The following is a 19399-nucleotide window of genomic DNA, read 5'->3' as shown; positions in this document are numbered from 1 at the left end:
TGAGGGCGATTGCTGTTGAAAGGAGCGCACTGTGCAAATAACAGAGCGCTACACTTAGTACATGGCACCGTAATAAAAGGCAGGAGAGACTTTACAGCTAAAGGTCATAAGCGCCCTCTAGTGGAATCACTCAGCAATCAGGTCTACTGGTACCATTGATACATATTGAGCATGCAGAGCTGATTATTTTAATAGTTGTGTTCGAAACATTTTAAGGACAAGTATTAAATGTTAAATTTTAGACTTAGTAACACGTGTTAATCAGGGACATCTATGGTCCCAGTGACCACCTGTAAATAAAACAATATCTTTCCCAGCATATGCCAATGTGAAAAATAAGCTTTCTTATTATTATACTGTACTTCCTGGTTTTCGAAACCCTACATGTGGCCCTAATCTTTTACTTGGACATACCACAGGACACAGGAGTAAATGAGCACCATGTGAATTTACACATAAATTTTTTCTTTTTTTTCCTTTTTACTAGAAAATAGCTTGAGGGGTGAAGGGTCACTTTTTTACATTTTATTTTTCTCTCACTATGGGACTTCAACTTTTAGGGGTCTAATCCCTTTTCCAATGTAGCACAATACATGTTGTATTGCAGTATTCCACAACTCCAGTCCTCAAGAATTCCCACAGGTATTTATTCTGTGGGTTATTCTCAAATCATGACCAGCAGGTGGGGGCTGAGGACTGGAGTTGAGGAACACTACTGTATTGTACTGCATTGGCACTGTCAGTTTCATACTGACAGTTCACCTATGAGACCCAGTCTGGGGGCTGGCTTCATAGGCTTCCATATATGGCATGCCCCGAGGCCTTTGTAAAGCTTCAGGCTGCCATAGTACCCATCAGCACATAACATCACAAGGAGCTCCCTCCTTCTGTAAAATCCTTAGATGTGGCAGTCATCATTGGCATCTGAGTTTTCTGTGATGCTGACTTCTGTGCCTGCCAGATCAGCACGCCATACATATACAGTAAAAGTCAGGAAGTCACTTTCTGCTGCGGCGTATATGTAAGATGAAGGTTGAGAAGGGGTTAAAAGGTAAAAAGCCTATTAGTTTTGACTCTGGTACCAAGTTCTAGCAATACTATGGTCTCCCTGTTCCCACTAATGCACAATAATAATTATAGTTGCTGCCAGGTGGGGAGCTACATTCAGGGACAGCCACATGTGGTTCCTGTACCTATGTTTTGGGAACACTGCTATAATCACATAATCTCAGGATATATGAGGTTTCCTATTTTTCAAAGGGATGGGTTGTACCTAGGCTCTGACCCCCACAAAGTGCTCAACATAGTAACATAGTAAAATAGTTTCTAAGGCTGAAAAAAGACATTTCTCCATCTAGTTCAGCCTGTTATCCTGTAAGTTTATCCAGAGGAAGGCAAAAAGACCCCTGTGAGGTAGAAGGGGGAAAAAAATCCTTCCCGACTCCAATCAGAATAACTCCCTGGATCAACGACCCCTCTCTAGTAGCTATAGCCTGTAATATTATTACACTCCAGAAATACATCCAGGCCCCTCTTGAATTCCTTTATTGTACTCACCATCACCACCTCCTCAGGCAGAGAGTTCCACAGTCTCACTGCTCTTACCGTAAAGAATCCTCTTCTATGTTTGTGAACAAACCTTTCCTCTAGATGCAGTGGATGTCCCCTCGTCACAGTCACTGTCCTGGACTGATGGGAGAGATCTCCGTTGATGCTTCTAAAAGAAGATAGACATATAGATAGACACACAGTCCTACATCCAGATTTGGACTGAACCCAAACAAGTCAACAGCTGCATGGTGCTTGTATGTTCTCCATGTGTTTGCATGGATGTATTGTACTACACTGCAAAATAATAGGGTGGAAACAATGGTCCAGATTTACTAATTGTAAAGATGGCATAAGCTTAGACAGGCTGTCTAGATTTATCACGGATTTATGACAAATCCAATCCAGGGATACACACTTTGACTCCTATGACCTCATGTGATTCACATTTTTTACAGATTGCACATGGACCTAGTCATTTCTATGGGTCTGCAAAAAAAATCTGTGTGTTAGTTTTGCAAATGATAGAACATGTCCTATTATTGTCTGTATTGTGGACAAGAATAGTAATTTCTAATAATGGGAGTGAGAAAAATGCAAATTGCACAGATAAGGTGTCTGCATATCACAGACCCGTGATTGTATGATATCTAAACCAACTATTGGTTGGCATATTTTCAGACAGTAGTAGCCATTTTGCATCCTCTTGTAGTGGAGGTGATCGCTGCATGTAAATTAAGCTTTTCACCTCCACTAATGAGCAGGCAATATTCGGGAAGGAATGCTGCAGCATAATGTGTGATGAGTGATGACAATCTGTGTACAGCATGAGACATGGTGAAATATAAGCAACAGAATTTTTTTTTTAAAAAGTGCATTTAGTGCTAAACTCAAAAGTGATATAATAGCACCATCTGCTGGTAGACTAGTAGCAGTAGCACTGCTCACAGTCAGTACTGTATGTTGTATGTAGTGCACACTAAAGCAAAAGAAAATCGGCCAATCAGTGCTGCACAGTGGCGACTCTAGGAACAATATATGGGGGGGGGGGGGCACAAAGATACCACAGTCAAAAATCGGGGGGGCCTTATGCCTCATTAGCCCCCATTATTCCTCTTATTAGCCCCCATTATGCCTCTTATCACCCCCATATCAGCCCCCATGCCTCTCATTAGCCCCCAGATCAGCCCTAGTCTAATTAGCCCCCATTGTGTCTCTAATTAGCCCCCATGATGCCTCTCATTAGCCCCCATTATGCATATTTAGCCCCCATAATGCATCATTAGCCCCATATGCCTAATTAGCCCCCATATGCCTCCAATTAGCCCCAATTATGCCTCTCATGATTAGCCCCTATTATGCCCCCAGCAGCCACATTTTTTATAAAATAAAAAACCTCTTACCTCTCCTGCTCCTGGACACCGCCTGCAATTTTCTCTCTCAGTCGACTGTGCTCTGAACTGGCACGCACAGCGTGAGGTCACAGAGCGCCCTCACGCTGTGCGCAGCCCTGCACAGCCGACAGCCGAGGACCAGGAAGTGGTAAGTACAGAGCGTTTACCGCTTCCTGGTCCTTCGGTACTATTGAGCGCTCATTAGTATTCACCGGCCTGCTTTGGGGGGAATTAGCGGGGGGGGGGGGGGGGGGGGCACCTGGGGGGGCAAATAATAACATATGGGGGGGGGCAATTGCCCCCCCTTGCCCCCCTGTAGCAACGCCACTAGTGCTGCAGCAGGCATGGAGGTGCCCTTGCAAAACGACTAGAATGTCATTTTGTCTTGGGCTGTGAATAAGGGTGGATAAATGTAGCGGTCTGTGGTAGAAAATGATCTTAGGGACAGTGTACTGTCATAATCAACCTTCTATTCTAGTGTCAGGGACAGTGAAGGGAAAGACTAGAAAGAAGAAGAATTTAAAGGAATTATCCAAAACTATTAAATGCCCCCGATATGCCTGGGCCCCTCACAATGAATATACTTACCTGGCTCCCCACGCCGCTCCGGGTGACGCTAGGGAGGCTCGTCCCCGTCTGCCATTGGCTGCTTCCTCCCGACACCGGATGTTTTTATCCGCGCACGAGGAGAAACAGCAGCGGTGGTGCGGGGACCAGAAGCAGCGCGGGGAGTCAGGTAAGTATATTCATGTATGGGGGGCATTTAATAGTCTTGGATAACCCCTTTAAGTAGAATAGGAAAGGGTAAGGAAAGCTTTTGGCCTAGCAGTGAGGAGCTGAGCCTGGGTGTGCCTAGCACAGGCAGTGCCTTTTAGCTGCAGTTACTGCCTCCTAATACAGCTGCAGCAAAACCTCAAAAAAAAATTCTCATTTGAACAAAAAGATAGCTGTTTTTTTCTCTAAACCTGAAGTTTCTATTATTGCCAGCTTATTTCCAGTACAATTAGCATTATGCTGCAGTGCTGACTGCTGCGAAATTAGTGTACATTTTTTTCAGTGCATCATATCCGCCTGTGCTCAACGCATGGCATTATAGAAGAAGCATTTTATTACAATAATGCAATTTGCTGTTGCTGAGCAATTCTTATTTTTTCTCAGTGCATTATATCTGTATTGTTTTTAAACGCATTACTTTGTATTAAAAGCAATAATGCTATTTTTCACCAGGAAAATTTTACATAAATTACACTATGCAGAGAAATCCAACCATCTTCCCTGCAGAGATCAAGTATTGGTGAGGGATAAGATCAGTGTTGGACTGGGGTGTCAAAAGGAGTCAAAAGAGTCTCCCTGTTAATGACTTGAGTGAGAGCAGTCAGCGTTTGGACTGCCCTGAGGAGGTTCAGGAGGAGGCGGGGGACCCCATGCATAGCTGTGTTGGGGTCAGTGGCGTACACACAATCCATGGGGCCCCGGTGCGAAACTGATCCATGGGGCCCCCTCCCCGCCGCCGCCCCCCGCCGCATGCAAGTGTATGTATTTGTGTGTGTGTATATATATATATTATATACTGTATATTACTATATACAAGAGGATGATATTTGGTATAACATCTTCTTGTATATAGCGATATAGTGGACCACGCTGATGATATAACCTAGGTATCTCCTTATATGGGTATATATGTACAGCTGGTATAAGTTATACACCTTAATATACCAGAAGATGTATAACTTATACCAGGCCAGCTCACATATAATAATATACAGAACATACCAAGGCCAGATAGTAACTCTTACCTGACCTGGCTCAGGCTGAAAGCTGCTGAATGGACCTGCTGAAAGTCTGCGGCAACTGGCAAGGCTGAATGCTGGAGGCTGGCTGGGCTCAGTGTGGGTTCTGGCTGGCTGAATGAGCGCTGCTCCTGGGCCTGGCTCAGGCTGGCAGAGAGAGAGAGAAAAAGGTGGGGTGAGTGACTGTAGTATAGAGTCAGACTACTGGGCAAGTGGGCAGTGGCAGACTAGCAGTGGCTCCCGCGCTCCTCTGTTCCCAACTTCCTGCGGACCTGCAGCGCTGATAACATTGTGACGTCACGTAAGTGCGCGCAACTGCGACCCCTGTATGTATGCCCCAACTACAACTCCCAGCATCACCAGACAGCAGCATGCCTTAATTTGTATTTCCACCAGGTCTAGAGAGCCACAGGCTGAAGACTAATGCAAGAACAAGAAGGTATACCCCAATGTGCGCAGTCTGTTCATCCCTTTATAAGCAGATGTAGCAGAGCAGAGTTAACAAATGGCCTTAACCATAACTATGTACTTTTACCCAGAACTGCAGGTGTCAGCATCAGGTACCAGCAATGCATTTCCCACGTAAAACCAGCTCTGCTACATTATGTAGCAGTGCTGGTTTTGTCATGCATTTATTTTGCCTTCATATGGTAAAATACTTCATTGGCCTATCAACGGCTTTATAACTAAGGCTATTTTCACACTGGCGTTTTGAATTCCGTTTATGAGATCCGTTTCAGGGATCTCACAAACGGTTCAAAACGGATCAGTTCAGCCCCAATGCATTCTGAATAAATAAGGATCCGTTCAGAATGCATCAGTTTGGCTCCGTTCCACCTCCATTCCGCTCTGGATGCGGACACCAAACGGATCCGTCCTGGCTTACAATGTAAGTCAATGGGGACGGTTCAGTTTTCACTGACACAATATGGTGCAATTGAAAACTGATCCGTACCCCATTGATTTTCAATGTAAGTCAGGACGGATCCGTTTTGACTTTGCATTATTCTTTTAAAACAAATTCTAACGGATCCGTCTGACTTACACTTTTTTTTTACATAGTAATGCAGACGGATCCGTTCAAAACGGATACAAGCATTTGCATTATAGGTGCGGATCCGTCTGTGCAGATACCAGACGGATCCGCTCCTAACGCAGGTGTGAAAGTAGCCTACATATGTATTATATAGACCAGTAGCTCAGAATTGCACCAATATCCATTTACTATTACTGCCAGAACATGTTGGGTGTAGTAGTTTCAGGTTTCAGCCCAAATGGGCAGTCAGAGGTTCCAGGCACCAGGCTACAGAAATATAGCAGAGATAGTTATAAAGCCAGCCCCCATCAGACCCTACTCTGAAGTTCTGAACTCACCACAAACGTGGTGAGCAATTATGAAGACTTTTTTTTTTTTTTTTACAAATCTTATCTTACACTTCCGGCATCGGCTTCTTCGCGCAGCGCTCTTCCAAATCTTTTCCGGCGCCTTCTCCCTGCTGCGTCTCGGCGTCGTTGTGCGCCTGCGCAGCCTAGGCAAACCTCATGTTCGGTGCGGCCGCCCGGGGAGGAGACTCAATGGAGGGTAGGGCTGGCCTGGCACTGAAGCGCAGCGCAGAAACGCAACACTGGGCGGCGGGCCCCAGGTCAGCCGCCCGGGTTATACAGGCAGGCGCAGCACCCACAGATCTACTGCAGGGCGGGGCCAGGGGTCCACAGGCGGCCGGGCCCCCTGGAGTGCCGGGCCCGGTCGCAACTGCGACCCCTGTATGTTCGCCCCTGGTTGGGGTAGTAATAGTGGCACCCGTAGCCAAGGTATTGGCAGTGGGGGAAGCGACACTGGCAGTCGCGGCAAATATAGAGCAGGGAATCGGGAGGGGGCCAAGAAGCCCACCATGATATATTACAGTCTACTATAAGTGGCAGGGAGAGTGAGGACTGCGATGATGATTGTGTGTTGGACAGGACCAGATCAGGGTTCTAAGGGGGTGCCACCAGAGAAGGACGGTGATGTCAGTGGTGACAGCAGCAATAATGAGCAGAGGTGAGGTATGGGAAGAACCTCCCAAAGAATTGCCAGGGCGGGCCTGATCTAATTTGGGAACTGGTGATGCCGCTGATACTGTGGGTGCATTAGATCCATAATGTGCAAGAGCTAAACAAAGCTTGACTGCCTCTAGCTCTGCTTGAGTATCTTCCGTCTGTCAGTTTTTCTCCATGCTACCGTAAAACAGCAGCATTGCGCTGTGCAATAGTAAAATAAAATGCGGACAGTCAAACACAAGCATAGGCACCATAGCTCTATTGAACTACATGAAACCCCATTCCGTGAGCATGACATCCAGGATTGCTCCATCCTTCCTGCCACCAATGAGATCTCGCTGAAAAAGGTCTAATTAGAGACCGAAACGTCCGGGGAAGATAATGTGGCTAAAATATTTTTTCTATTCCTGGATATGCACTATACTGTATGGAAATATAAGTGATGTTAACTTTTCCTTGATTATTAAAATAATTGCATATATTTGAACTGGAGTGCCGTGGATATTCCTACCCTTAGATGATTCCTCTCTCACGAGCACCCAGACCACTACATTGGAGTGCAGATCACATAATTGTATAATTGCAGATCATCCCGTGAGCAAACAGGAGTGGTAGCCTACTACTGCAACAAAAATTTCCTCCTCCCGGTCTCCCTTGCGACAGTCAGGCTGCATCCATGGGCAGTACAGTGTTGTTGTCATCACTTTTTGTTTCCCCCGCTCAGACTCCTCCCCCTCTGCGCTATTGTCAGCCATCGATAAGGGAATGCGTGGCCGTGAAACAACTTGACACGCCAAGCAATCCAATGGTGTGCAAGCTTAATTCCTACCTGGCCAAGTTGCTGGCAGTGCAGTCTCTGCCGTACCATTTAGTAGAGTGTTTTGCCTTTAGGAATCTGATGGTGTGAGTTCAGCCTCATTGGAGATACCTAGCCGGCATTATTTCTCCCAAACCGCCATCCCTGCCCTGTACTCTCACGTGGCAGAGAACGTAGGCTGCTTCTTGCAATTGTCGCTGTGCGGCAAGATGCACACTGCGGTGAACTCCTGGAGCATCTGTTACGGGTAGGGACAGTACATGTCTTTCACAGCCTACTGGGTCAATGTGTTTTGCAGCAGCTGCGGGGCAGCACCCCTGCAATAAGACAAGTACTTTTGATCCCTCCACAATTGAGTTGGCCTGGCTAACACACCAGGCACTTATAAGCCTCCTCCACCATGGAAATCCTCCTGTCTCCAATAGCAGCATGTATCAAGTCAAGCGTTGCCATGCGGTGTTAGAGCTGATCAACCTGTACGAGAGTAGCCACACAGACGATCAGTTGCTAAAGTACTTCAAGCAGCAAAAATCCCACTGACTGACACCCCGCCAACTCCAACTGAGCAAGGTGGTCATTGGCAATGGCTGCAACATGGTGGCCATGCTGAAGCTGGGGGAAATAACACATGCTTCCTGCATGGTGCACGTCATTAACCTGGTCATGCAAAGCTTTTTTTAAAAGTATACTGACTTGCTCAAGGTGCTGGCAATGCCCAGTTATGTTTTGGATGCTGGTGAAGGACAACTTGGTCTGTTTGGGTGTCAGCATGCTCCCTACCGCAAGTGTGTCTGAAAAGGAGGCCCCTCTCTGCCCCCTACAGAGTCACCCAAGTCCTGCCACAGCAGCAAAAGCCACAGCAGCAATAGCCAGTTCAGTCCCCTTAATATGATGGAACCGTTTTTTTCACATGCTGCACCAGGCTGAGACAAATCAGCAAGTGGAGACCTCCCACCTCAATGCCCAGGTCCTGTTCTACCTAGACTCTGGCCTATCTGCGACAAATTCCATGACCGGCATGGACTTCTGGGCAGGCAGACTAGAACAGTGGCCCAAACTTGCCCAATATGCGGTCTTCTTTCTTGCTCATCCTCCAGTGTCATCTTAGAGACGGTTTTCAGCGCTGCAGGGAGCATGATGACACCCAAACGGACCAAGTTGTCCTTCACCAGAATCCAAAACATCACTTTTGTCAAAATTAACCAAGCTTGAAATTGGGAGGATTTTCACAATCCTCTGGCTGAGGCCAATGAATCTGGCCTTGCTGACAGTATCTCATTTTGCCACTGTTGCTGTCTGCCTGCCTACCATATGGCTGCTGCTGCTCTTCATTGCTAATCCCCTACTTCCACCACTATTAGGCCTCATGCACACGACCATACCGTGTTTTGCTGTTTGCAAATTACAGATACCAGCCATGTGGATTTTGCATTTTGCGGAATGGAACGTCCTGCCCTATGATAGAAATGCCAAGAATAGGATATGATTTTTTTTTTTTTTGGGGGGGGGGTTGCAGAATAAAGCAACGGATGCAGACAGGACACAGAGTGCTATCTGCATCTTTTGCGGTCCCATTGAAGTGAATGGGTCCGCATCCAAGCTGCAAAAAAAATGCCAATACAATGGTCGTGTGCATGAGGCCTTAATGCTATACATCCACCAATACTACTACTACCTATAAACAGCTGACCTACTGCATTGTATGTTCCATGCTATGCTGTTATTGCTGATGTCGCTATTACCTTACCCTTTCCAGACTGTACTCCTGCTGCTCTCAACTAGAGAGAATTTTTCTTCTGACAATTATCACATACATGCATTCTTCCTCTATGAAGGCATCATTTTTAGAGGCTTGGTCCCAGTAAACCCCTCTTCCTTTTGACAAGTAGCACTTTTTTTCCCATACCACCATGTGTATTTAAACACCATCTGCCCCCGATAAGGGACAATTTTGGGAAGCTTTGGAATATGAAGCATAACATATGCAAAGGTGCGGTGTATTTTTAAACATGCTTTTTAATAATGCCATCAAACATGAGTTTATCCATAGCTATGTATGTCAGTGTCACTCAGACATGATTTTCTAGAGCAGTCATTGCTCAAGATCTTAGGGAAGGGGGAGAGAAAAAGCAAAAATTCCTAAATAATTTACGAAAAGAGATACCATATTTTCATAAAAACTCCTAGGAAACTAAATGGTGATATACAGGTATGTAAGTATCCAAGGAAATTGAAGCAACTTTGGTTTGGGTGGAATCAATTCGGGTCCGAACCGAACTTTTTAAAAAATTCGGCAAACCTGAACCAAACCAAGTTTCAAAAAGTTCGCTCATCTGTAATATAATTTTACTATACATTATAATAAAGCTTTAAATAATGCAGTCACAGATAACAAATAATACCACTATACAACTAACAAATATTACCGTATTTTTCGCCCCTTAAGACACACTCCCCCACCCCCAGACTGGGTTAAAAATGCCCCTGCGTCTTATGAGGCGAATACTAATGAGCGCTTTATGGAAGAGCTCATTAGTACTGGAGGACCAGGAAGTTGTGAAGGCTCTGTACTCACCGCTTCCTGGTCCTCGGCTGTGCAGTGGCTGCACACAGCGCGAGGGCGCCCTGTGACCTCACGCTGTGCGCGCCATTTCACAGCACAGCCGACAGCAGGAGGAAGAAGATCGCGCTGGAGGAGAGGAGCGCCGGCGTCCAGGAGCAGGAGAGGTAAGTGGTTTATTTATTTTGTGATCTGAGGCTGGGGGCTGATTATATATACTGTATGGCTGAGGGCTGATAATATATATGGCTGGGGGCTGTTTATACATATGGCTGGGGGCTGATATGAGGCATGGAGGACTGATAAGAGGCATGGGGTTCTGATCTGAGGTCTTTTTAACATTGGGGGTCTGATTGGTGGTCTGACCTGAGGTGTAATAAAAAATATTTATTTCTTATTGTCTTACTCTAAAACCTAGGTGCGGATGGTTTCCCATACAAACTGTCTTTCTGGAATCTCTTAGAGATGAAAGGCTCCCTGAATCAATGACAGAAGCGGTCATTACATTAATTCCCAAAAAAGGAAAAGATCCCTTAGATATGGAGTCTTATAGACCAATATCGCTGTTAAACAATGATAAAAAAATAATATCAAAAGTGCTTTCGCTAAGAATTGCCAATGTCATTACTACAATCATTCATTCTGAACAGAATGGTTTTATTCCAAATAAGGGCACTCATCCAGGCATCGGGAGAGGATTCCCGCTCCATTCTGTCGTTTGACACAACTAAAGCCTTTGACAGGGTGGACTGCGAATTCCTATGGAAACTATGGAAAGGATGGGTTTCGGGAAGTGGTTTATAAATATGATCCGGATCTTATACGATTCCCCCGTGGCAAGACTGAGCATTAAACGGGAGTTTAACCACGTTATTTTTATTATCTAGGGGAACCAGGCAGAGGTGTCCTCTCTCCCCATTATTATTTGATATTTATATTGAACCTTTGGCCGCTAATGTAAGGCAAGATCATTTACTGAAAGGTTTTGGGGTACTGGGTGCAGAGGATCGTGTTTCTTTATACGCGGACGATATACTTTTTTTATAGATCAAACCAATAAGACCCTTCCAAGAATTATTAAATTAATTACTCAATTTGGTGAAGTCTCAGGTTTTGACACTAACTCGTCAAAAACTACTTTGATGCTACTAGACAAATTTGATCTATCTGTTGAAGGATCCCTAAGCATGATCAAAATTGCAGAATCTTTTGAGTATTTAGGCTGAAACATCTCCCCAAAAATTGAAGAATATATACACAACTAAATATATTCCCAATAATTACCAAAGTAAGATCAAAGATCACAGTTTGGAATAAACTTCCTATATCAAGAGCTGATAGTCTCTTTAGTTAAAATTGTAATTTTACCCCAGTTCCTGTATGTTATTAGGAACTCGCCAATTTGGATTGAAGATAAATTCTTCAAATTAATGGAGAGACTCATCAACTAACTACTTTGGGGAAGGAAGTGTGTAAGGCTAAAGTTGGAGTACTCTTATAAACCATTGGAGATGGGAGATTTAAATCTTCCATACTTTAAGGGATACTTTATTGCTGTGCAGTTATGGTTGTGGAATATGTGGGATAAAAGCCCTCTGTGCAAGTTCTTGGTAGACACGTCTATATATGACAATATATTCACCTTGTTGGAAGCTGGACATACACTAACTGGGGAACAGGACTACAGAATTAGCAGACTGTTATTTAATAAAGCTGGGACCACTATTAGAACTTGGCTGGGGATTGAGGGTTCATTACCCGGCACTCCTCTCTGGAATAATTCTCACTTGAAGGAATTGATGGGATTATCGGGGGATCACTTTTGGTTAAAGAATAATATTGTATATGTTGCACAAGTGGTGGATAAGGGAGAAATCCTTCCATTACCTGTGTTGATTCAAAGAGAAAATTTGGGTGGTTTGAGTTGGTTTAGATATTTTCAGTTACGTGCAGCATTGGTGGGAGTTAGGGGGAAAAAAAGATTGATAGTTGAACTTGACACATCCTATTGAAGAAATGATAAATAATTCACTTTGGAATATAAAGATTTCTTGTTTTTATAAGATATTAGTTAAAACACGGTTTAAGAATTCAGTTTCTCCTGGCCAAAAAGCTTGGGGAAATGAATGTTCTAATACTTTCACAATAGATTGGGATAATATATTTGCTAATTTAAGGTTTGTATCACATAACTTTAATCACGTAGTAGTTCAATTTAACATTATACACAGAATATATATCACTCCGATTTGGTTGAATAAATGCGGGTTGAGGGAAAATTCTAATTGTCCAAGATGTAACACACCTGATGCAGATTTTCTTCATCTGTTTTGGTCCTGCTCAAAGATAAGTAACTATTGGAATTTAATTATCGAATCTATACTGCAAAGACTGAGAATATTGATCCCACTAACCCCACAATGTCTGTTACTGAATGATCTTTCTAATGTAAAGTGCAGTAAAGACACTAGAATACTCCTTGCGAAAATAACGTTCTTGGCCCAGCTCCTAGTTACAAGAGTATGGTTTTCTTCAAACCCGCCAAATTTAAACGCATGGGTTAATTTAGTGAACAAAGTGAAAGGCCATGAATACATTCTATATAAACAAAGGAACAATCAATGGGGATAAATGGACGAGGATTTGATCAGCCTGGAGGGTTTAGGGAACATTATGACCTCATACCACTTTGTGAATCATGGGTGTAGATTCTCTGGCTCCCTTTATCCCCCCCCCCCCCCTTCCCAACGACCATCACGATAAGAGACAAAAAAAAACAACTAGGTGCGTCTTATGGGCCAAAAATCAATAAAGCAAGACCAAGAATATGAAAAATAACACTAGCGTAATATAACTGGCAAAATATGGCCACAAATTACCACCACTAACTATTCAGTGTCAGTATGGTGATATTCAGTCACTAAGAGCAAAATTACCACCATCCATCAGTGGTGGTTGTGCTTGCATACTATAGGAAAAAGTGTCAGCCTCTCTGGTGGCTGGGACCATGGGAGCGCACATACGCTAGTGCTTTTTCCTATATTGTGCCAGCACGACCACCGCTGCTGGATTGCAGGGTGGTCTCTAACCATGGAAACGAGCAGTGTAAAATGAATGCAGCCAGCAAAGGAGGCAATATAGACACATTAGTAAGTGCAATCACAATACATTAGTAAGTGCCTTGTATTAACTTTCTCTACATGATAAATGCCACTTACTGAAGTGAGATAGTCCCTTTAATCATATCCCCTTTAAAGGGGTATTCTCATCTTGCTTATTCATCCTCACCTGCAGTCACTCTGTTGTTCACTTCCTGGTTTTTCTGCTGCTAAGGCTGGGCGGGCTTAGGCAGCTAGAGTGAAGGCCGGCCACACCTCCTTATGACATCACACTGAGTACTGAGTTGTTACGTGCTAGTTCATGTGAAGAGAATGAGTCATCAGTCTGGCAGCCTGCAGTGTCTGTGAGGCCCCTCCCCCTGCTGGGGAATCCTCAGAAAGAGCTGTGATAAGTGAGCTCAGTGTACAGTAACATGTGGCTCTTCTGCACAGTTTTACACACAATCTCAGTCTGATCTTTTACAAACCCATTCTGTGCAGCAAACACTATAATTCCATATTATACATTAGCTCTAAAGATTGTCAGCCAGTAAACTTATAATCTGTGCATTTGATTCCCATAAAACATGACCATCCCCCACCCCCCAGCACTGATGCAGATATCTTTCTATCACAGCTGTACTACAATTGTGTATAAACCTTACACTATGTATATGTATAGATGCATATATAGCTCTGGAACATGTTTCTTCTACAGTCTCCTATCATAAGTTTGGCTCAAGGGCTTCCTATACAGCACAGCTACATCTTTATTATACTCTCCCACCATCCTTGAGGTTGACGGTCCGCATATAAAGCTCTGCTACAACTCTTTATTCCACCATCACTGAGGCTGACCATCCGCTTATACAGCTCTGCTACATCTATATATATAGTCACTTCCACACTAGCAGTGTTGCTGAACAGCCTAATACAGTTCGAGTTCATCTTTCTCTCTTTCACCATCACTGAGGCTGACCATCCGCTTATACAGCTCTGCTACATATATATATATATATATATATATATATATATACACTGCTCAAAAAAATAAAGGGAACGCTTAAACAACACAATGTAACTCCAAGTCAATCACACTTCTGTGAAATCAAACTGTCCACTTAGGAAGCAACACTGAGTGACAATCAATTTCACATGCTGTTGTGCAAATGGGATAGACAACAGGTGGAAATTATAGGTAATTAGCAAGACACCCCCAATAAAGGAGTGGTTCTGCAGGTGGTAACCACAGACCACTTCTCAATTCCTATGCTTCCTGGCTGATGTTTTGGTCACTTTTGAATGCTGGCGGTGCTTTCACTCTAGTGGTAGCATGAGACGGAGTCTACAACCCACACAAGTGGCTCAGGTAGTGCAGCTTATCCAGGATGGCACATCAATGCGAGCTGTGGCAAGAAGGTTTGCTGTGTCTGTCAGCGTAGTGTCCAGAGCATGGAGGCGCTACCAGGAGACAGGCCAGTACATCAGGAGACGTGGAGGAGGCCGTAGGAGTGCAACAACCCAGCAGCAGGACCGCTATCTCCGCCTTTGTGCAAGGAGGAACAGGAGGAGCACTGCCAGAGCCCTGCAAAATGACCTCCAGCAGGCCACAAATGTGCATGTGTCTGCTCAAACGGTCAGAAACAGACTCCATGAGGGTGATATGAGGGCCTGACGTCCACAGAAGGGGGTTGTGCTTACAGCCCAACACCGTGCAGGACGTTTGGCATTTGCCAGAGAACACCAAGATTGGTAAATTCGCCACTGGCGCCCTGTGCTCTTCACAGATGAAAGCAGGTTCACACTGAGCACATGTGACAGAGTCTGGAGACGCCGTGGAGAACGTTCTGCTGCCTGCAACATCCTCCAGCATGACCAGTTTGGCATTGGGTCAGTAAAGGTGTGGGGTGGCATTTCTTTGGAGGGCCGCACAGCCCTCCATGTGCTCGCCAGAGGTAGCCTGACTACCATTAGGTACCGAGATGAGATCCTCAGACCCCTTGTGAGACCATATGCTGGTGCAGTTGGCCCTGGGTTCCTCCTAATGCAAGACAATGCTAGACCTCATGTGGCTGGAGTGTGTCAGCAGTTCCTGCAAGACGAAGGCATTGATGCTATGGACTGGCTCGTCCGTTCCCCAGACCTGAATCCAATTGAGCACATCTGGGACATCATGTCTCGCTCTATCCACCAACGTCACGTTGCACCACAGACTGTCCAGGAGTTGGCAGATGCTTTAGTCCAGGTCTGGGAGGAGATCCCTCAGGAGACCGTCCGCCACCTCATCAGGAGCATGCACAGGCGTTGTAGGGAGGTCATACAGGCACGTGGAGGCCACACACACTACTGAGCCTCATTTTGACTTGTTTTAAGGACATTACATCAAAGTTGGATCAGCCTGTAGTGTGTTTTTCCACTTAAATTTTGAGTGTGACTGCAAATCCAGACCTCCATAGGTTAAAAAATTTGATTTCCATTTTTTTTTATTTTTGTGTGATTTTGTTGTCAGCACATTCAACTATGTAAAGAACAAAGTATTTCAGAAAAATATTTAATTAATTCAGATCTAGGATGTGTTATTTTTGTGTTCCCTTTATTTTTTTGAGCAGTGTGTATATATATATATATATATAGTCACTTCCACACTAGCACTGTTGCTGAACAGCCTCATACAATTCTAGTTCATCTCTCTCTCTTTCACCATCACTGAGGCTGACCATCCGCTTATACAGCTCTGCTACATATATATATATATATATATATATATATATACACAGTACAGACCAAAAGTTTGGACACACCTTCTCATTCAAAGAGTTTTCTATATTTTCATGACTATGAAGGCATCAAAACTATGAATTAACACATGTGGAATTATATACATAACAAACAAGTGTGAAACAGCTGAAAATATGTCATATTCTAGGTTCTTCAAAGTAGCCACCTTTTGCTTTGATTACTGCTTTGCACACTCTTGGCATTCTCTTGATGAACTTCAAGAGGTAGTCCCCTGAAATGGTCTTCCAACAGTCTTGAAGGAGTTCCCAGAGATGCTTAGCACTTGTTGTCCCTTTTCCCTTCACTCTGCGGTCCAGCTCCCCCCAAACCATCTCGATTGGGTTCAGGTCCGGTGACTGTGGAGGCCAGGTCATCTGGCGCAGCACCCCATCACTCTCCTTCATGGTCAAATAGCCCTTACTTTCAAAGTTTTCCCAATTTTTCGGCTGACTAACTGACCTTCATTTCTTAAAGTAATGATGGCCACTCGTTTTTCTTTACTTAGCTGCTTTTTTCTTGCCATAATACAAATTCTAACAGTCTATTCAGTAGGACTATCAGCTGTGTATCCACCTGACTTCTCCTTAACACAACTGATGGTCCCAACCCCATTTATAAAACAAGAAATCCCACTTATTAAACCTGACAGGGCACACCTGTGAGGTGAAAACCATTTAAGGGGACTACCTCATGAAGCTCATCAAGAGAATGCCAAGAGTGTGCAAAGCAGTAATCAAAGCAAAAGGGGGCTACTTTGAAGAACCTAGAATATGACATATATTTTCAGTTGTTTCACACTTGTTTGTTATGTATATAATTCCACATGTGTTAATTCATAGTTTTGATGCCTTCAATGTGAATCTCCAATTTTCATAGTCATGAAAATAAAGAAAACTCTTTGAATGAGAAGTTGTGTCCAAACTTTTGGTCTGTACTGTATATATATATATATATATATATATATATAGTCACTTCCACACTAGCACTGTTGCTGAACAGCCTCATACAATTCTAGTTCATCTCTCTTTCACCATCACTGAGGCTGACCATCCGCTTATACAGCTCTGCTACATCTGTCTATTCCCTTCCCCACTTTGAACTATGGCTGAACAGCAGCATATTCAGCTCTGCTACATCCATCAGCCCCCAAAGTGCCTCCATCTGCCCCCAAGTGCCTCCACCATCTGCCCCCAAGTGCCTCCACCAGCCCCCAAATGCCACCATCTGCCCTCAAGTACCTCCATCAGCCCCCAAGTGCCTCAATCTGCCCCCAAGTGCCTCCACCAGCCCCCAAATGCCACCATCTGCCCCCAAGTGCCTCCACCATCTGCCCCCAAGTGCCTCCACCATCTGCCCCCAAGTGCCTCCACCATCTGCCCCCAAGTGCCTCCACCATCTGCCCCCAAGTGCCTCCACTATCTGCCCCAAAGTTCCTCCACCATCTGCCCCCAAACTGTCTCCACCATCTGCCCCAAGTGCCTCCATCTGCCCCCAAGTGCCATCACCATCTGCCCCCAAACTGTCTCCACCATCTGCCCCAAGTGCCTCCATCTGCCCCCAAGTGCCATCACCATCTGCCCCCAAAGTGCCGACATCATCCCCCAATCGTTGGTGGATTTAGTGGTGCGAGTAGAAATTATACTTACCTATTAAGAAATAGTCTCCCGGTCCTCAGATGTCCGTCCGCACACTCCGCTGCCTCACAAGTTCTTCCACAGGCCGGCCGCAGGATCAGAGACGCTGCAGTGCGCAGGTGCGGCCCATGGATGCGGCAGGCGAGATGTGGCCGTATCCATGGGAAGAGCAAATAAAGAAAAGCTGAAAAATTATTTTCAAAGCATCTCTTCCTAATGATCTGTGAAACACGGATGCCATACGGATGGCATCCGTGGTTTTCACGGACCTATAGACTATAATGGCTGTGATGGATTGGTGAACACGGACAAAATAGAGCATGCATCCGTGCTGAAAACACTGACCCACGGACCGTGCTAAAACACTGATGTGTAAATACACACATTAAAATTAATGGGGACGTGTGCTGTCCGTGGTGAACACACGTAAAACACTGACATGTGAATGAGGCTTTACACCAATAAAAATAACAAACAAACTCACCTAGCCCCGTTCCCACAGTGGGTGGTCCACTTTCTCCCTCCTGCTGTGAACAGTCTGGTGAAGGTGGCGCGATGCAGTGACATTATAGCACCACCTGATATCCTTTGTGAGACGATGAATTGTAGGAACCACCTCTGGTTGACCACACACCTAAAGCAGCCAGGGCAGGGAGCCAAAGGTTGTCTGTCCGGTCATATCATTCAACTGGATCTACATCCTGAGGATGCTAATTGTGAAGGGGCCTGCTTATCAGGGGATTGTGGTGAAGTGAGTTGCACAAAGGTAACGATTGTTTGTGGGGCATTTAGGGGGCATTATTACTTATTAAAGGGAACTCAGGGAATTATTGCTTTTTAAGGGGCCAGTTAGGTGACATTTTACTATTTTAAGGGAACTCTTCGGGGGCATTATACATTTTTAAAAGGGAACTAAGTGGCACTATTACTTTTTAAGGGGGAATTCATGGGGTATTATCACTTATTTTGGGGCCCTCATAGGCATTATTACTTTTTAAAAGGCACTATGTAGAAAATAGGACAGTATTACTTTCTAAGGGGCACTCATACTGTCTAGGGGGCACACAGGGTGCATTATTACTTTGTAAAGGTCACAAAGAGCACATAAATATTTTATAAGAGGCACAATTACATATTACTATAGAAAGTCACAAAAGGGGCAATAACACTGTCTAGAACACAAGGGGAGCATTATTACTGAGAAAATCACTATTAGGGCTCATGCACATGACCGTATGTATTTTGCGGTCCGCAAAAAATACGGATGACGTCAGTGTGCATTCCGTATTTTGCGTAATGGAACAGCTGGCCACAAATAGAACAGTACTATCTTTGTCCGTTATGCGGACAATAGCAGGAATGTTCTATCTCTTTGAGGAACTGACATACGGAAACAGAATGCACGCGGGGTAATTTGATTTTTGGCAGGACCCATTAAAATGAATAGTTCTGCAGACGGTCCGTGAAAAAAAAAACGGAACGGACACGAAAAGAAAATACATTCATGTGCATGAGCCCTTTCTCTGTGGGGCACAGAAGATGGGAAAGTTATTTTTGGGGCACTATCTGCCACTATTGTTTCCAGGGGTATGATCTATGTAGCAATTTTGTTTGGCGGGGGGTGGGAATACAGTTATGTCATTATTTATGAAGCACAGTATTGGAGGGCATCATATCACACACAGTAGGCGAGGTAATAGGAGCAGCAATAGGCACAGACTTTGGGGTATCTGAAGG

The sequence above is a fragment of the Bufo bufo genome, chromosome 1, assembly GCF_905171765.1.
Source record: "Bufo bufo chromosome 1, aBufBuf1.1, whole genome shotgun sequence".
In the NCBI taxonomy this organism is placed as follows: domain Eukaryota; kingdom Metazoa; phylum Chordata; class Amphibia; order Anura; family Bufonidae; genus Bufo; species Bufo bufo.
Note: the sequence above shows the minus strand (reverse complement) of the source record.